The 20297-nt window shown below is 48.1% G+C and overlaps 1 protein-coding gene across 8 annotated transcripts in view; it reads right to left on the bottom strand.

The window, feature by feature from the left end:
* LOC132399994 (neurocalcin-delta-like) overlaps positions 1-20297 on the bottom strand; it is a 105046-nt gene that overhangs the window by 59743 nt on the left and 25006 nt on the right. The window contains exon 2 of one of the 8 annotated variants that reach the window (XM_059981014.1): positions 4066-4309. The exons of 6 other annotated variants lie outside the window; for them this stretch is intronic. The gene's annotated coding sequence lies outside the window, so the exon portion shown is untranslated. The remainder of the gene's footprint in view (positions 1-4065; positions 4310-20297) is intronic. One more of the 8 variants, XM_059981013.1, reaches the window with a different exon arrangement.

Below are 20297 nucleotides of genomic sequence, written 5' to 3'. Positions count from 1 at the left end.
TAAATGGTGTGTGAAGGGAGATAGGGGAGTTACACGGGGTGTGAAGGGAGATAGGGGAGTTACACGCGAAGGGAGTTAGGGGAGTAGCACGGGGAGAGAAGGGAGTTAGGGCAGTAACACGGGGAGCGAAGGGAGATAGGGGAATAACACGGAGACTGAAGTGAGTTAGGGGAGTTACAATGGGTGTGAAGGGAGATAGGGGAGTTACACGAGGAGTGATGGGAGATAGGGGAGTTACATGGGGAGTGAAGGGATATACGGGAGTTACACAGGGAGTGAAGGGAGATAGGGGAGTTACATGGGGAGTGAAGGGATATAGGGGAGATACACGGGGAGTGAAGGAGATAGGGGATTTATACGAGGAGTGATGGGAGATAGGGGAGTTACATGGGGAGTGAAGGGAGATAGGGGAGTTACACGAAGAGTGATGGGAGATAGGGGAGTTACATGGGGAGTGAAGGGATATAGGGGAGATACACGGGGAGTGAAGGGAGATAGGTGAGTTACATGGGGAGTGAAGGTATATAGGTGAGTTACACAGGGAGTGAAGGGAGATAGGGGAGTTACACGAAGAGTGATGTGAGATAGGGGAGTAACACGAGGAGTGAAGGGAGATAGGGGAGTTACACAGGGAGTGAAGGGAGATAGGGGAGTTACACGAGGAGTGATGGGAGATAGGGGAGTTATATGGGGAGTGAAGGGATATAGGGGAGATACACGGGGAGTGAAGGAGATAGGGGATTTACACGAGGAGTGAAGGGAGATAGGGGAGTTACACGGGGAGTGACGGGAGCGTAACGCAGAGAGTGAAGGGAGATAGGGGAGTAACACAGGGAGTGAAGGGAGATAGGGGAGTAACACAGGGAGTGAAGGGAGATTGGGGAGTTACACGGGGAGTGAAGGGAGATAGGGGAGTTACATGGGGTGTGATGGGATATCGGGGAATTACACGGGGAGTGAAGGCAGATAGGAGAGTTACACAGGGAGCGATGGGAGATAGGGGAGTAACGGGTGAGAAGGGAGATAGAGGAGTTACATGAGGAGTGAAGGGAGATAGGGGTGTTATATGGGGATTGAATGGAGATAGCGGAGTTACAGGGGAATGAAGTGGGATAGTGGAGTAACACGGAGACTGAAGGGATATAGGGGAGTTACAATGCGAGTGAAGGGAGAAAGGGGAGTTACACGGGGAGTGAAGGGTGATAGGGGAGTTACACGAGGAGTGATGGGAGATAGGGGAGTTACACGAGGAGTGATGGGAGATAGGGGTGTTATATGGGGATTGAATGGAGATAGCGGAGTTACAGGGGAATGAAGTGGGATAGTGGAGTAACACGGAGACTGAAGGGATATAGGGGAGTTACAATGGGAGTGAAGGGAGAAAGGGGAGTTACACGGGGAGTGAAGGGTGATAGGGGAGTTACACGAGGAGTGATGGGAGATAGGGGAGTTACACGAGGAGTGATGGGAGATAGGGGTGTTATATGGGGATTGAATGGAGATAGCGGAGTTACAGGGGAATGAAGTGGGATAGTGGAGTAACACGGAGACTGAAGGGATATAGGGGAGTTACAATGGGAGTGAAGGGAGAAAGGGGAGTTACACGGGGAGTGGAGGGAGATAGGGGAGTTACACGAGGAGTGATGGGAGATAGGGGAGTTACACGAGGAGTGAAGGGAGATAGGGGAGTTACACGGTGAGTGAATGGAGATAGGTGAGTAACATGGGGAGTGAAGGGAGATAGTGGAGTTACACGGGGAGTGAAGTGAGATAGGGGAGTTACACGGGGAGTGAAGGGAGATAGTGGAGTAACATGGGGAGTGGAGGGAGATAGGGGAGTTACACGAGGGGTGACTGGAGATAGAGGAGTTACACGGGGAGTGACAGGAGATAGCGGAGTAACACGGGGAGTGAAGGGATATAGGGGAGTTACACGGGGAGTGAAGGGAGATAGGGGTGTAACATGGGGAGTGAAGGGATATAGGGGAGTTACAATGGGAGTGAAGGGATATAGGGGAGTTACAATGGGAGTGAAGGAGATAGGGGAGTTACACGGGGAGTGAAGGGAGATAGGGGAGTTACACGGGGAGTGACGGGAGATAGGGGAGTAACAGAGAGTGAAGGGAGATAGGGGAGTTACATGAGGAGTGACGGGAGTTAAGGGAGTTACACGGGGAGTGACAGGAGTTAGGGGAGTTACACGGGGAGTGACCGGAGATAGGGGAGTTACACGGGGAGTGGCCGGAGATAGGGGAGATACACGGGGAGTGACGGGAGATAGGGGAGTAACACGGAGAGTGAATGGAGATGTGGTGTGGTGAATACTGGAGACTGTGTTGCCTCAGACTGGTGTCTCAGACAGCTGTTAAGTGTATAATCAAATTTTTGTGATGGAAGATGAGACAGAAACAACAGTTATTGTGTCTTCATTTGTTAATATAATCAGTGTTTAATTTGCATGTTGGAGTGATGTGACGTGTACAGCCAGTGCTCTGGAGTCTGGCAGCTTCACATTTGGGGATATCAGATCAGAGGAGGAGTGAAGGAGGAAGGGTGAAGGCTGCAGGGAGGATGTGGTGATTGGCACGACCAGCGGGCAAGAGGGCTGTTTTTGCACCAGTTCCACTCTCTGTCGTTGTTGTACTGCTCAGAAAAAGGCCCTCAGCAAATCGACCATCTGACCTGTAGTATTACTGATTCTTTATTTGCATGATTTGTTTTCTTTTGTACATTCGTTGTTTGTCTGTCTTTGTATAGTTTTCATGAATTGCACTGCATTTCTATATTTTCCTGTAACCTGTGACGGACTGGAAGCCTCTACAACAGGTAGTCAGAACTCTGCAACGCATCACCGGCAGCAGCCTACCCCCCAGTGCCGGAAAAGGGCCAGTAACATCATGAAGGATCCCACCCACCCGGCTCACGGACTGTTTGCCCCACTCCCATCAGGGAGGAGGCTATGTAGCATCCAGACTCAAAAACAGTTACTTTCCCCAAGCAGTGAGGCTGTTCGACATCCCCACCCACTACCTCACCATCCACACCCGCCACCAGTACTACGTTATCATTTCCTGTCAGAATCACCTTGTGTACAGACACTCCTGCGCCCAACGTCACTTTGTGGACAATCCATTTATAGAAGCTATCTTATGGATTTATATTTATTTTGATTTATTATCATTGTGTTCTTTATCTTATTGTGGTTTTCTGCTGCATTGGATCTGGAGTAATAATTATTTTACACTTGTGCACTGGAAATGACATTAAAGAACCTCGAATTTTGAAGAAGTTAACCCCAGGAAAGTATATGGTGTCATACTCCCCAGCATTGGGGATCATTACTCCCCAACGCCATTCGGCTCTACAATTCAACCACCAGGGGCAAGACATGTTAAGTGCCGGGGTTAGGACTGAACTTAAGTTACCACTCAATGCACTTTAGTAAACTATTTAAGAACTTTTTAAAAGCTATTTATTAATGCTTTTTGGGAGGGTGATTTTAGGTGCATATCATATTTATACTGAGTTAAATACTGTATGTAATTAGTTTTGCTACAATAAGTGTATCGGATACTGGAAAAATGTTGAATTTCCCCTTGGGGATGAATAAAGTATCTATCTATCTATCTACAGCACGGATAAAGGCCTTCAGCCTAACTGGCCCATGAAACTAAGATGCCTTCGGGTCCTAAGGATCTGATTTATAGGGAAAGTTGAATAGTCTAGGAGCTTATTCCCTGGAGTATCGAAGAATGAGGGGAGATTTAATAGAGGTAGACCCAATTATGAGGGGTATAGATAGGGTAAATGCAAGCAGACTTTTTCCACTGTGGTTGGGTGAGACTAGAGGTAGAGGTGACAGGTTAAGGGTGAACGGTGAAACATTCTTCAGTCAGTGTGGTGAGTGGAAGTGGTGGACGTGGAGTTTCAGTGCAACGCTCTGGAGAAGTCTGATTGGATAGTTAGAGAGGTACTTCATTGGAAGTACAGAGTCAGAGATGCATTACAGGTACACGGACGTACAGATGGTGGAAGAGCAGTAGGGAAGAATAAAAAGTAAGTTACCTCGAACAGTCTAACAGGAGGGTGTCATCACTTCCCCAGCTCATCATAGAGCCTCATGGCGAGGGTACGAATGACCTCATATCGCGCTCTTTGGAGCTGCGCAGTTGTCTTAGTCTGTCACTGAAAGTGCTCCTCTCTTCAGCCAAGGTGGCCTGCAGAGGGTGAGAAACATTGTGCAGAATTGCCAGGATTTTCCGGAGGATCCTTTGTTCTACCACAGCCTCCAGTGTGTCCAGTCTGACTCCTGTAACACAGCAGCCTTTCTAATCACTTCATTGAGCCTGTTGGCATCACCCGTGTTGATGCCATTGCCCCAGCACTCCACACCACTCTATAGAAGATTGTACTGGTGACACCAGACTGGTAGAACCTGTGAGGGAGAGGCCTGCGTACTCCAAAGGACCTCAGGAAGCAGAGGCGACTCTGGGAGGGGTATGGAGGACTATGGTCCAGGTGCCCGTCCATGGGACTAATGGTTCAGCACTGACTAGATGGGATGAAGGGCCTGTTTCTGTGTTGTATTGCTCTCTGATTCTAAGCCAGCTCCAGTTAAACCCTCACCTCTGTGGATAGTGTGGAGGGCTGTCGGAGGTTACAGCGGGACAGCGATAGGATGCAAAACTGGGCTGAGAAGTGGCAGATGCAGTTCAACCCAGATAAGTGTGAGGTGGTTCATTTTGGTGGTCAAATGTGATGACAGAATATAGTATTAATGGTAAGACTCTTGGCAGTGTGGAGGATCAGCGGGATCTTGGGGTCCGAGTCCACAGGACACTCAAAGCAGCTCGCAGGTTGACCCTGTGGTTAAGAAGGTGTATAGTTTTTTGGCCTTCATCAAGCGTGGGATCGAGTTTAAGTGCCGAGAGGTAATGTTACAGCTGTATAGGATCCTGGTCAGACCCCACTTGGAGTACTGTGCTCAGTTCCGGTCGCCTCACTACAGGAAGGATGTGGAAGCCATAGAAAGGGTGCAGAGGAGATTTACAAGGATGTTGCCTGGATTGGGGAGCATGCCTTATGAGAGCAGGTTGAGTGAACTTGGCCTTTTCTCCCTGGAGCGACGGAGGATGAGAGGTGATCTGATAGAGGTGTATAAGATGATGAGAGGCATTGATTGTGTGGATAGTCAGAGGCTTTTTCCCAGGGCTGAAAAGGTTGCCACAAGACGGCACAGGTTTAAGGTGTTGGGGAGTAGGTACAGAGGAGATGTTGGGGTAAGATTTTGACACAGAGAGTGGTGAATGCGTGGAATGGGCTGCCGGTGACGGTGGTGGAGGCGGATACGATAGAGTCTTTGAAGAGACTCCTGGATGGGTACATGGAGCTTCGAAAAGTAAAGGGCTATGGGTAAGCGTAGGTAATTTCTAAAGTAAGTGCTTGTTCGGCACAGCATCATGGGCTGAAGGGCCTGCATTGTGCTGCAGGTTTACTATGTTATTATGTTTCTCAGCCCCTATTCTCACCTCATTTGATCTGTTGTTTCTTTCTTTCTCTCCCCCTCCATCCATCTATCATTCAGCCAGCACAGTCTCCCAACTCCCCTCCCGCTCACCTCCCTATCTGGTACTAGCTACCCGTCATCTCACACCCCTCCTCACTCCATCAGTCTCCTCAGAATACTTTCTCACCCTTCCCTTCCCCTCAGCGTGTTCTGTCTGCATTTCTCGCTGCCTCAGTAAAGACCCCACCCACCTTGGACATTCCCTCTTCTCCCCTCTCCCACTGAGCAGAAAATACCAAAACTTTAAATCATGTATCAACAAAGCTCACGGCCAGCTCCTATCTGTTGCTATACGGACCTCCGCTATGTCAGTGATGAACTCTTCTCTTCAAAATGTCGCCGCGGTCCTTGTTGTCCGTCTGCACTGCACTTGCTCTACGACGGGGACACTTCACTCTGCACTCTGTTATTGCTTTTCCTGTGGTACTGCCTCAGCATACTGATACAATGAAATGGATCTGTATGGGTGGCTTAAAACAATACCATTTTTCACTGTATACACACAAAATGCTGAAGGATTTTGTGGGAGAGGGCTAAGGTGTCACCTGACTGAGGCGTCTTTGAGCTCGTTGGCGAAAGAGCTTCAATCCCTCTCTTTAATGTTTCCTTCACCCTTTTCAAGGTGACTGGGGCCCGGTTGGAGTCCATGACCCACAGCTGCACTCAAACTCAGCTTCTTTATGGCGGTGAGTTTCTGCTCCCGGAGTTCGCCAACCGGCCACTTTCGACAGCTCCAGGAGTGGTCTGGGAGACACGTGCCTTCGGGATGCAGCCTTGCAACGACCCGATTGGTGTCACTGATCAGCGGTCTCTGCACTCTCGCTCTGTCTCGAAGGCGACTGCAGACTGTAATATCGAAACAGCGAGCTCTCGGTCTCTTCTCTCGCTGTGGAAGGAGCAACACCCCCTCCCCCTCGTTAGTGAGAGAGGACCCGTGGCACATTGAAATACTGGGTTCTATCTGCAGTTTTTGATGGACCGAGATGATGGTCTCTTTGGGATTCTTTGGAATTGCTTGCTTGGTGGGTGATAGGAGGGGCCTATGCTTCCTGCTGCAACAAGTGGGGTGAGATGGCCTGTTTCTGTACTGTAATTGTTATATGGTTATATATGGGAGGCGGAGGATGGAGGGTTGATGTGTGAGGGGCTCTGGGGTTCTAACGTTTTCTGACATTCATCCTTCGGGGGTTTTTCTTCTGTTTCGAGGATGCCTGTGAGGAGTGAGGATTTCAGGTAGTGAACCGTGTACATTCTCTGATGGAACCACTGAACTCAGCAAGTCAGGCAGCATCAGTCGAGGGGAAGAAACAGTTGCTGTGAGACCCTTCATCAGGATTGTCTGATGATCTGACGGAACGTCTGGGCCCCAAAATGTCGGCTGTTTATTCCTGACCCGCTGAGTTCCTCCAGCATTTTGTGTGTGTTTCTCCAGATTTCAAGCATTTCCACAATCTGTCCTAATTAAGGTTTTCACTGCACCTTGAAATGTGACAATAATAAACCTGTTCATTTATTTATTTTATAGATTCAGCGCAATAACAGGCCCTCCTGGCCCAACGAACCCACACAGTACGGTTACACCCATGAGACCAAATAATCTGCTAACCCGCGTGCGGGAGGAGACTGGAGCAGCATGCGGTTATGGGGAGAACATCCCAACACCTGACAGTCAGCGGTGGGAATCGCACCTGGATCGTGGGCACTGCTACACTACCACGCTGCCTCGACCTATTCCAAGTTCTCGGCTGATAATGCATTACTGAGCCGAGAGTGTGCTGCATTATCATCAAGGCTGCTGCACAGCTGATCAGGAAGGACAGGGACGTTATCGGTGGGGCATCTCGGTTCTGTACGAAAAGTCAGGTTTCCAACTGCTGTGCTAACAACAAGCTATCAATAACTTAATCTGAATAACACTGTGGCCAGAGGGAGCTGGTCTAACAAATACTCGTAAAATAATCCAAATTAATATAGAATCATCTTGTATTCACATTACACCTGTCTAGAAATATTTTGCAGCCATTAACATACTGGATCTGTAGTCAAAGACAGCTTCGACCCTGATGTTAGAAGACTTCTTAAGTCCCAGCATGATAAAATGGACTTCACAATACTGTCTACCTGGTTACGACCTTGCACGTTACTGCCCACCTGCACTGCACTTTCTCTGTCGCTGTAACACTTGATTCTTCATTCTGTCATTGTTTTGCCCTTGTACTAACCTCAATGCACTGTTGTGATGAAATGACCTGTATGAGCCGTCTACAGGACTAATTGTTCCTGGTACATGATATATGTGACTACAATAAGCCAATTTACTACTTTACCGATCTAACCTGTGTACAGTAAATTCCTAACATCAAAGTTTGTTATTTGCACTTTCTGGTCATGCCGTCAGGCAGGAGGTACAGGAGCTTTAGGTCCCACACCAGCAGGTTCACAAACAGTCGTTACTCTACAATCATCCGGCTCCTGAACCAGCGTGGATAACTTCACTCACCTCAGCACTGAACTGATTCCACGACCTACAGACTCAGTTGTCAATGATTCTACAATGTATGTTTTCAGAGTTATTTATTTTTTATTTGCGCAATTTGTTTTCTTTTGCACAATGGTTGTTTGTCAGTTCTTGGTTCTATAGTTTTCATAGCTCTATGGGGCTTGTCAGCCGTGGCTGGCAGCTCATCTAGGAGAAGGAAAACTCTGATGTCAAACCTCCGCTGTCATACCCACTCATGGGGAAGGCTTCAGAAGTAAATCTGCAGCTGGCGTCCCTAAAGCAGACCTACGCTGACCGGCAACTCCTGCGACGTGGCTGACGCTAAACCGTATCGGTCTGCCATTCCTCTGGGTTCATCAGCTGTGTGGGCAACAGCTTGCTCTCCGTATCGTATCGGTCTGCCATTCCTTTGGGTTCATCAGCTGCGTGCATGGGGAGACTGCTGCGTGGGCAACAGCTTGCTCTCCGTATCGTATCGGTCTGCCATTCCTCTGGGTTCATCAGCTGCGTGGGCAACAGCTTGCTCTCCGTATCGTACTTCCCCGGCTTGCAAAGACAGCTGGGATCCACCATCCATGGCTGACCCTGACCATTGCCAGTTTAGTTGTTACCGTGCTGCAGGAAAGGGAAGAGGCAGTTTCAACACAGGCAGCAGAGGCGATCAGCAAGGAGACTGGAACAATTCCTGTTCTTCAAGGGAAGTGATAGCTGTGGCCAGAACTCTTGTGACTCCTATGGGGAAATTGGAGATGACACTGGTGTTCGTTGGTGTGTAAACACCCTCACTGGGCACCCTGCTCCTGGCTGCTGCCTTGCCCCTCCGCAGCTCTCTCAGGGTAAGTAGCAAGGGGTAATCAGCAGACCAGGCCCATGGGAGTATGACATGTCCTCTTCTCAGCAACTGCCATCAGGGAGGAGGTAGAGAGTCTGAAAGCACACACTAAATTGTACAGGAACAGCTTCTTTCCTCTGCCATCTGGCTTCTGAATGAACCCAAGGTAGTACTGTGCAAACACGAGGAAATCTGCAGATGCTGGAAATTCAAACAACTCACACAAAATGCTGGTGGAACACAGCAGGCCAGGCAGCATCTATAGGGAGAAGCGCTGTCGATGTTTCGGGCCGAGACCCAAGAGGGTTCCACCAGCATTTTGTGGGTGTAGTACTGTGCAAGTGTTTTTGGCACATATTATAGCTAGGGTGCCTAAGACACTTGCACAGTGCTGTCATAACTTTATGTATTGCACTGTAATGCTGTCGCTGCCGCAAAAAAAATTATGGTATATGTGAGTGATGATAAACCCGATTCTGAAATGGGTCTCCATTGTGGACTGAGAGTGGGAAGGGGGCAGGGAGAGGGGAGTCACGGTTGGGAAACACTGGCACCCGACTCTCCTACACTGCCACCTGTCCCACACCCTTCTTGAGGGGCTCCACTCTCGCCACCCCCAACATCCTTTGCTCCTGCCAGATTTACAAACTTGCTCTAGGTTCCAGTACAATACTAGCTATACATATGTGTCTAAGATGTTTGCACAGCACCGTAAGTACACTTTTTGTTATTCTGCTCTCTTCTTGCACTAAATACTTAATTGTGTGTGCATATATAATCTGATCATAATTTATAGTTTTAAAAATTATACCTTGCACTGTACTGCAGCCGCAAAACAACAAATTTCACAGCAGAGGCCGGTGATCTTAAACCTGATTCAGCTTTTGATCCTGTCACATGAGAGAGAGTCAATGCTACACCACAGCACAATGAGATAGCTCAACTCAGAGAGGTGCACTGTAACAACACACACTCTGATAAGCTGTAACCCACAGATACACGTCCTGATAACCTCAAGAGACTCTGCAGATGCTGGAAATCTCCAGCAACACACATGAAATGCTGGAGGAACTCAGCAGGTTAGGCAGCATCTATGGCAGGGGTTCCCAACCTGGGGTCTACGGACCCCTTGCTCAATGGTATTGGTCCGTGGCATAAAAAAGGTTGAGAACCCTTGATTTATGGAGAGGAAGAAGCAGTTGACATTTTGGCCCAAAGTATCGATTGTTTATTCACTTCCATAGATGCTGCCTGACCACTTATGTTCCTCCAGCATTTTGCGTGTTGCTCTGATGAGCCGAGAACAAAGCAGCCTCCGCTGCTGGTCCAGGGGACAGCTGCGGTGGTTCAGGGGTAACCTTTCAGAGTTAAACCGGGCCTCGTCTCCTCCTTGAGGTCTGCTCGCTGCTCCGTGACGTTTACTCAGCTCTGCGCTGAACTGAGGTTGTGGCTTGTTTCGGCAGCAGTGGGGAGGAGGTGGGAGAAGGGAATTACGGCTGGGAAAGTGGGAAGGGAGAGGGGAGGGAGTCTGAAGCACCAGTCATGCCTGCCTTCATGACTGTGGTCTCACAATCTTTATATGGCTCTGTGCCAAACTGAAGCTGTGGTTTGCTTAGCTACAGTGATAGCTGGTTTCATGTCTTTCATAAAACTTTAGTTCTGAAGCTCTTTGCTTACTTGTATTGTTTGCACAATTTGTTTCTTTTTCTTGACACATTGGCTGTTTGATGGTCTTTTCAAATGTTTTGTTTTGTTTTGCGGCTGCCTGTAAGGAGACAAATCTCAAGGCTGTGTAATGTATGCATACTTCGATAATAAATGTGCTCTCAACCTGTAGCATAGACGCAGACTCGGATACCAAGGAACAGCCCCCAGCATTCAATACCAGACTTTGTCTATTTGTACAACGGGTCACAGATTTGTTTTTTACACCGAGACTGCTGTGGAGGCAGCTCATCCTGTGCTGTTCGATGTTCTGGTCCCCGACCACACACCTGAGCCTCCGGTATTGATCCAGGGGACAGCTGCACTGCTTCAGGGGTAACCTTTCAGAGTTAATCGGGCCTCATCTCCTATCCGAGGTGGGTCTAGTGGATCTGAAAGAGGCCGAATTATCCCTGATGCACCCGACGATATTTATCCTAACGCAGATTGTCCGATCCACTACCATTGTGGGAGCCGGTGGAGAACAAAGCTAGCTGCAATTCCAAATGATCAACCAGGGACAAACTTCACTGGTTATAAGGGCTCAGGGACACAGGTCATGAGAGGTGCTCTATAACTGGAAGTCTATTTTCATTTAAGAAAAAGGGAACAGATAGAACAGAGAAGTGTAGACCAACCACCTTAATGTCCCTCTGTAACACTCCCTCTAATAATTTTTACAATTGCATTGATCAGAGCAGGACAGTTTTACAAGGCTAGAGAAGCGTGCGGCACGTTAAACTGTGTCCTTTCTGCTATGAATACTTAGACTGAAAATTGAAAAATCACATACTTTTGATTTTCTTTATTAATTAAAGCGTATAATGAAATGCAGTCCAAAGGAGAAAATCTTTCATGTTCCGAAAACTTTTAAACTTAGTGTTCAGTTGGCAGATGTTTACTAACGATGAACTTCCATCCTGTGTTCATCGCTACACCTTGCAACCCAGTACATCCCTACACCTCGTAACCCTGTTCATCCCTACACTTCGTAACCCTGTTCATCCCTGCACCTTGTAACCTTGTTCATCCCTACGCCTCGTAACCCTGTTCATCCCTACACCTCGTAATCCTGTTCATCCCTACACTTCGTAACCCTGTTCATCCCTACACTTCGTAACCCTGTTCATCCCTACTCCTTGCAACCCTGTTCATCCCAACACCTCGTAACCCTGTTCATCCCAACACCTCGTAACCCTGTTCATCCCAACACCTTGTAACCCTGTTCATCCCTACACTTCGTAACACTGTTCATCCCTACACCTCGTAACCGTGTTCATCCCTACACCTTGTAACCCTGTTCATCCCTACGCCTTGTCACCCTGTTCATCCCTACACCTTGTAACCCTGTTCATCCCTACACCTTGCAACCGTGTTCATCCCTACACCTTGTAACCCTGTTCATCCCTACACCTCGTAACCGTGTTCATCCCTACACCTTGCAACCGTGTTCATCCCTACACCTTGTAACCCTGTTCATCCCTACACCTCGTAAACCTGTTCATCCCTACACCTTGTAACCCTGTTCATCCCTACACCTTGTAACCTTGTTCATCCCTACACCTTGCAACCCTGTTCATCCCTACACCTTGTAACCCTGTTCATCCATACTCCTTGTAACCCTGTTCATCCCTACTCCTTGTAACCCTGTTCATCCATACTCCTTGCAACCCTGTTCATCCCTACACCTTGTAACACTGTTCATCCCTACACCTCGTAAACCTGTTCATCCATACTCCTTGTAACCCTGTTCATCCATACTCCTTGTAACCCTGTTCATCCATACTCCTTGCAACCCTGTTCATCCCTACACCTCGTAAACCTGTTCATCCATACTCCTTGTAACCCTGTTCATCCATACTCCTTGTAACCCTGTTCATCCATACTCCTTGTAACCCTGTTCATCCCTACACCATGTCACCCTGTTCATCCCTACACCTTGTAAACCTGTTCATCCCTACACCTTGTAACCTTGTTCATCCCTACTCCTTGCAACCCTGTTCATCCCTACGCCTTGTAACCCTGTTCATCCCTACTCCTTGCAACCCTGTTCATCCATACTCCTTGTAACCCTGTTCATCCATACTCCTTGTAACCCTGTTCATCCCTACACCTTGTAACCCTGTTCATCCCTACACCTCGTAAACCTGTTCATCCCTACTCCTTGTAACCCTGTTCATCCCTACACCTTGTAACCCTGTTCATCCCTACACCTCGTAAACCTGTTCATCCCAACACCTCGTAAACCTGTTCATCCCTACACTTCGTAACCCTGTTCATCCATACTCCTTGTAACCCTGTTCATCCCTACACCTTGCAACCCTGTTCATCCATACTCCTTGTAACCCTGTTCATCCCTACGCCTTGTAACCCTGTTCATCCCTACGCCTTGTAACCCTGTTCATCCATACTCCTTGTAACCCTGTTCATCCCTACACCTTGTAACCCTGTTCATCCCTACACCTCGTAAACCTGTTCATCCCTACACCTTGTAACCCTGTTCATCCCTACACCTTGTAACCTTGTTCATCCCTACACCTTGCAACCCTGTTCATCCCTACACCTTGTAACCCTGTTCATCCATACTCCTTGTAACCCTGTTCATCCATACTCCTTGTAACCCTGTTCATCCATACGCCTTGTAACCCTGTTCATCCATACTCCTTGTAACCCTGTTCATCCATACTCCTTGTAACCCTGTTCATCCCTACGCCTTGTAACCCTGTTCATCCCTACACCTCGTAAACCTGTTCATCCATACTCCTTGTAACCCTGTTCATCCATACTCCTTGTAACCCTGTTCATCCATACTCCTTGTAACCCTGTTCATCCCTACACCATGTAACCCTGTTCATCCATACTCCTTGCAACCCTGTTCATCCCTACACCTTGTAACCCTGTTCATCCATACTCCTTGCAACCCTGTTCATCCCTACACCTCGTAAACCTGTTCATCCATACTCCTTGTAACCCTGTTCATCCATACTCCTTGTAACCCTGTTCATCCATACTCCTTGTAACCCTGTTCATCCCTACACCATGTAACCCTGTTCATCCATACTCCTTGCAACCCTGTTCATCCCTACACCTTGTAACCCTGTTCATCCATACTCCTTGTAACCCTGTTCATCCCTACACTTCGTAACCCTGTTCATCCATACTCCTTGTAACCCTGTTCATCCCTACACCTTGTCACCCTGTTCATCCCTACACCTTGTAACCCTGTTCATCCCTACACCTTGTAACCCTGTTCATCCATACTCCTTGTAACCCTGTTCATCCATACTCCTTGTAACCCTGTTCATCCCTACACCTTGTAACCCTGTTCATCCCTACACCTTGTAACCCTGTTCATCCCTACACCTTGTAACCCTGTTCATCCATACTCCTTGCAACCCTGTTCATCCATACTCCTTGTAACCCTGTTCATCCCTACACCTTGTCACCCTGTTCATCCCTACACCTTGTAAACCTGTTCATCCCTACACCTTGTAACCTTGTTCATCCCTACTCCTTGCAACCCTGTTCATCCCTACGCCTTGTAACCCTGTTCATCCCTACACCTTGTAACCCTGTTCATCCCTACTCCTTGCAACCCTGTTCATCCATACTCCTTGTAACCCTGTTCATCCATACTCCTTGTAACCCTGTTCATCCCTACACCTTGTAACCCTGTTCATCCCTACACCTCGTAAACCTGTTCATCCCTACTCCTTGCAACCCTGTTCATCCCTACTCCTTGTAACCCTGTTCATCCCTACACCTTGTAACCCTGTTCATCCCTACACCTTGTAACCCTGTTCATCCCTACACCTCGTAAACCTGTTCATCCATACTCCTTGTAACCCTGTTCATCCCTACACCTTGTAACCCTGTTCATCCCTACACCTTGTAACCCTGTTCATCCCTACACCTTGTAACCCTGTTCATCCCTACACCTCGTAAACCTGTTCATCCATACTCCTTGCAACCCTGTTCATCCCTACTCCTTGTAACCCTGTTCATCCCTACACCTTGTAACCCTGTTCATCCCTACACCTCGTAAACCTGTTCATCCATACTCCTTGTAACCCTGTTCATCCCTACTCCTTGTAACCCTGTTCATCCCTACACCTTGTAACCCTGTTCATCCCTACGCCTTGCAACCCTGTTCATCCCTACGCCTTGCAACCCTGTTCATCCCTACGCCTTGTAACCCTGTTCATCCCTACGCCTTGCAACCCTGTTCATCCCTACACCTTGTAACCCTGTTCATCCCTACGCCTTGTAACCCTGTTCATCCCTACGCCTTGTAACCCTGTTCATCCCTACTCCTTGTAACCCTGTTCATCCCTACACCTTGTAACCCTGTTCATCCCTACACCTTGCAACCCTGTTCATCCATACTCCTTGTAACCCTGTTCATCCCTACACCTTGTAACCCTGTTCATCCCTACACCTTGTAACCCTGTTCATCCCTACTCCTTGTAACCCTGTTCATCCCCACACCTTATTACCCTGTTCATCCCTACACCTTGTAACCCTGTTCATCCATACTCCTTGCAACCCTGTTCATCCATACTCCTTGCAACCCTGTTCATCCCTACACCTCGTAAACCTGTTCATCCATACACTTCGTAACCCTGTTCATCCCTGCACCTTGTAACCTTGTTCATCCATACACCTCGTAAACCTGTTCATCCCTACACTTCGTAACCCTGTTCATCCCTGCACCTTGTAACCCTGTTCATCCATACTCCTTGCAACCCTGTTCATCCCTACACCTTGTAACCCTGTTCATCCCTGCACCTTGTAACCCTGTTCATCCATACTCCTTGCAACCCTGTTCATCCATACTCCTTGCAACCCTGTTCATCCCTACACCTTGTCACCCTGTTCATCCCTACACTTCGTAACCCTGTTCATCCCTGCACCTTGTAACCTTGTTCATCCATACACCTCGTAAACCTGTTCATCCCTACACTTCGTAACCCTGTTCATCCCTGCACCTTGTAACCTTGTTCATCCCTGCACCTTGTAACCTTGTTCATCTCTACGCCTCGTAACCCTGTTCATCCCTACACTTCGTAACCCTGTTCATCCCTACACCTTGCAACCCTGTTCATCCCTACGCCTTGTCACCCTGTTCATCCCTACGCCTTGCAACCCTGTTCATCCCTACTCCTTGTAACCCTGTTCATCCCTACGCCTTGTCACCCTGTTCATCCCTACGCCTTGCAACCCTGTTCATCCCTACACCTTGCAACCCTGTTCATCCCTACGCCTTGTCACCCTGTTCATCCCTACTCCTTGTAACCCTGTTCATCCCTACACCTTGTAACCCTGTTCATCCCTACGCCTTGCAACCCTGTTCATCCCTACACCTTGTAACCCTGTTCATCCCTACACCTTGTAACCCTGTTCATCCCTACACCTTGCAACCCTGTTCATCCATACTCCTTGTAACCCTGTTCATCCCTACACCTTGTAACCCTGTTCATCCCTACGCCTTGTAACCCTGTTCATCCCTACGCCTTGTCACCCTGTTCATCCCTACTCCTTGTAACCCTGTTCATCCCTACGCCTTGTCACCCTGTTCATCCCTACACCTTGTAACCCTGTTCATCCCTACACCTTGCAACCCTGTTCATCCCTACGCCTTGCAACCCTGTTCATCCCTACGCCTTGTCACCCTGTTCATCCCTACACCTTGTAACCCTGTTCATCCCTACACCTTGTAACCCTGTTCATCCCGACTCCTTGCAACCCTGTTCATCCCTACACCTTGTAACCGTGTTCATCCCGACTCCTTGCAACCCTGTTCATCCCTACGCCTGGTAACCCTGTTCATCCCTACACTTCGTAACCCTGTTCATCCCTACACCTCGTAACCCTGTTCATCCCTACACTTCGTAACCCTGTTCATCCCTGCACCTTGTAACCTTGTTCATCCCTACGCCTTGCAACCCTGTTCATCCATACTCCTTGTCACCCTGTTCATCCCTACGCCTTGTCACCCTGTTCATCCCTACGCCTTGTAACCCTGTTCATCCCTACGCCTTGTAACCCTGTGCATCCCTACGCCTTGTAACCCTGTTCATCCCTACGCCTTGTAACCCTGTGCATCCCTACGCCTTGTAACCCTGTTCATCCCTACACCTTGTCACCCTGTTCATCCCTACACCTTGTCACCCTGTTCATCCCTACGCCTTGTAACCCTGTGCATCCCTACGCCTTGTAACCCTGTTCATCCCTACACCTTGTCACCCTGTTCATCCCTACACCTTGTAACCCTGTTCATCCCTACACCTTGTCACACTGTTCATCCCTACACCTTGTAACCCTGTTCATCCCTACACCTTGTCACCCTGTTCATCCCTACGCCTTGTAACCCTGTTCATCCCTACGCCTTGTCACCCTGTTCATCCCTACGCCTTGTCACCCTGTTCATCCCTACGCCTTGTAACCCTGTTCATCCCTACGCCTTGTCACCCTGTTCATCCCTACACCTTGTAACCCTGTTCATCCCTACACCTTGCAACCCTGTTCATCCCTACGCCTTGCAACCCTGTTCATCCCTACGCCTTGTCACCCTGTTCATCCCTACGCCTTGCAACCCTGTTCATCCCTACGCCTTGTCACCCTGTTCATCCCTACGCCTTGCAACCCTGTTCATCCCTACACCTTGCAACCCTGTTCATCCCTACACCTTGTAACCCTGTTCATCCCTACGCCTTGTCACCCTGTTCATCCCTACATCTTGCAACCCTGTTCATCCCTACACCTTGTCATCCTGTTCATCCCTACACCTTGCAACCCTGTTCTTCCCTACACCTTGTCACCCTGTTCATCCCTACTCCTCGTAACCCTGTTCATCCCTACTCCTTGTAACACTGTTCATCCCTACACCTTGTCACCCTGTTCATCCCTACGCCTTGTAACACTGTTCATCCCTACACCTTGCAACCCTGTTCATCCCTACGCCTTGTAACACTGTTCATCCCTACACCTTGCAACCTTGTTCATCCCTACACCTTGCAACCCTGTTCATCCCTACGCCTTGTAACACTGTTCATCCCTACACCTTGCAACCCTGTTCATCCCTACACCTTGTCACCCTGTTCATCCCTACGCCTTGCAACCCTGTTCATCCCTACACCTTGCAACCCTGTTCATCCCTACACCTTGCAACCCTGTTCATCCCTACACCTTGTAACACTGTTCATCCCTACGCCTTGTAACTGTGTTCTAACTTAAAACACTGAAAATGCAAATACATTGAAGCACTAAAACGTTTCAAAGTAAAGTTAGTGATGCGTTTATTATTTAGAAAATCTATGGATTATATTAATTAACATGTTATTACAGGGTTGCCCTGGAAACTCCATGCACAGATCCACGGTCTCTCGAGACCGACGGATGCCTCCACCATTACATGGTATGTCACTACTACATTGACACAATGCTGGCAGCATTTTAGTACGTCGTGGCCCCACACCCACGCAGCTTAGAGGAAACCCAGTGGTCCCCAGTATCTGTATCACTGAGGATGTGGTAGAAGGGAAAATAATGTGAGCTGAGTCATGGTGGATTTAGGGAAGAGAAACAGTAGAGGCCCTTTGGCCTTGGAGCCCTGCCAACCTTCTAACCAACTCTAAAATCAGTCTAACCCTTCCCTCCCACATAGCCCTCCATGTGTCTCTTAAATCTTCCTAATGTATTTGCCTCGACCACCCCTGGCAGTGCATTCCATGCATCTATGACTCTCTGTGTTCAAAAATTATCTCTGACAATCCCTCTGTATGTTCCTGCAATTCACTTCAAATTATGTCTCCTCATATTAGCCATTCCCAGCCTGGGAAAAGTCTCTGGCTGTCCACTTGACCTCTGCCTCTTGTCATCTTGTACACCTCCATCAAGTCGCTTCTTGTCTTCCTTCATTCCGAAGAGAAAATCCCCAGCTTGATCAGGCTTTTGTTTTGAAATATAGACCTGCTGACTTTTACTCTGATCGCACTGTCTTTAATTCTGATGGCTCTGCTGCCTTTCAATGTGAAATCCAGTTGGATCACGCGTGGGCATCCATTTTGCGTGGCATAGATTTTGAGTCAGAATGTAGCACATTTACACAATCCTGGCATTAAGGATGTAAATGTAGCGGTACCTTTGCGTAAGGGAGGAGTGAAAGGCAGAAGTAAAAATTCTATTCAATGATTGTGGCAACAAAGCTGGGTTAAGGAAAAGAAAGAACAGCATTTATATAAAATACAGAGGTTGGTGAGATGGGTATAAAAGGAGGGAAGAGGTTATGATTTATGGATTGGGCATACTAGGCTGAATAATTGCTGGTTCGGAATGAAATGTGTATGATGTGGACATTGTGTGGGGAGTGCATTTGAGACGAAACGATGCAGCACGAGGTGTGAAGTGAACATCTAATTGCTAAATTGTGATCTTTGGGACAGACACAGCTTAACATGGAAAGTAAGGATATCACTGCTAGGGTAATGTACATACATGCACACTTAACTTTCTGAAAAGCATTAGACTTCTAGATATTGTATGAGTTTTCTTGTGTGTATGGGGGGTGTGGAATTTAGCGGTTGTACTTTCTGGGGGGTGGAATTTAGTGGGTGTACTTTCCGGGGGGTGGAGTTTAGTGGGTATACATTCTGGGGGTGGTATTTAGAGGGTGTACATTCTGGGGGTGGAATTTAGTGGGTATACATTCTGGGGGGTGGAATTTAGTGGGTGTACTTTCCGGGGGGTGGAGTTTAGTGGGTATACATTCTGGGGGTGGTATTTAGAGGGTGTACATTCTGGGGGTGGAATTTAGTGGGTATACATTCTGGGGGGTGGAATTTAGTGGGTGTACATTCTGGGGGTGGTATTTAGTGGGTGTACATTCTGGGGGTGGAATTTAGTGGGTGTACTTTCTGGGGGGTGGAATTTAGTGGGTGTACTTTCTGGGGGTGGAGTTTAGTGGCTGTACTTTCTGGGGGGTGGAGTTTAGTGGCTGTACTTTCTGGGGGGTGGAGTTTAGCGGGTGTACTTTCTGGGGGGTGAAGTTTAGTGGGTATACATTCTGGGGGTGGTATTTAGTTGGTGTCCATTCTGGGGGATGGAATTTAGTGGTTAGACATTCTGGGGGTGGAATTTAGTGGTGTACTTTCTGGGGGGTGGAATTTAGTGGGTGTACATTCTGGGGGGTGGAATTTAGTGGGTGTACTTTCTGGGGGTGGAATTTAGTGGGTGTACTTTCTGGGGGTGGAATTTAGTGGGTGTACTTTCTGGGGGTGGAATTTAGTGGATGTGCTTTCTGGGGGTGGAATTTAGTGGGTATACATTCTGGGGGTGGAATTTAGTGGGTGTACTTTCTGTCTCTACTGCACACTCCAACTCAGTAGATGATGGAAAAGCAGCCTATGTTGGTCTGACAAATGCCATTAAACTTCACAGGAAGGATTTACACAATCCTGTCTCAATTTTCCCTTGTCTGCACCATTGTAAACCATTGCTTGTAAGTGTTGGCTTAGTTCAAAAAGGAGAATGCTATCTGAGCAGTATTTTGTGTCAATATCATGTGATTATCAACACCTTTCAATGGGTACATTTAATGTCAGCAAAATGTATACAATATACATCCTGAAATTCTTTTTCTTCGCAAACATTCACAGAAATAGAGGAATGGCACAAAGAATGAAATGTTAGAACCC

Source organism: Hypanus sabinus, chromosome 9 (genome assembly GCF_030144855.1).
Source record: "Hypanus sabinus isolate sHypSab1 chromosome 9, sHypSab1.hap1, whole genome shotgun sequence".
NCBI classification, from domain to species: Eukaryota; Metazoa; Chordata; class Chondrichthyes; order Myliobatiformes; family Dasyatidae; genus Hypanus; species Hypanus sabinus.
The sequence above is the reverse complement of the archived record's forward strand: the minus strand, read 5'-3'. Positions and strand labels throughout refer to the sequence as shown.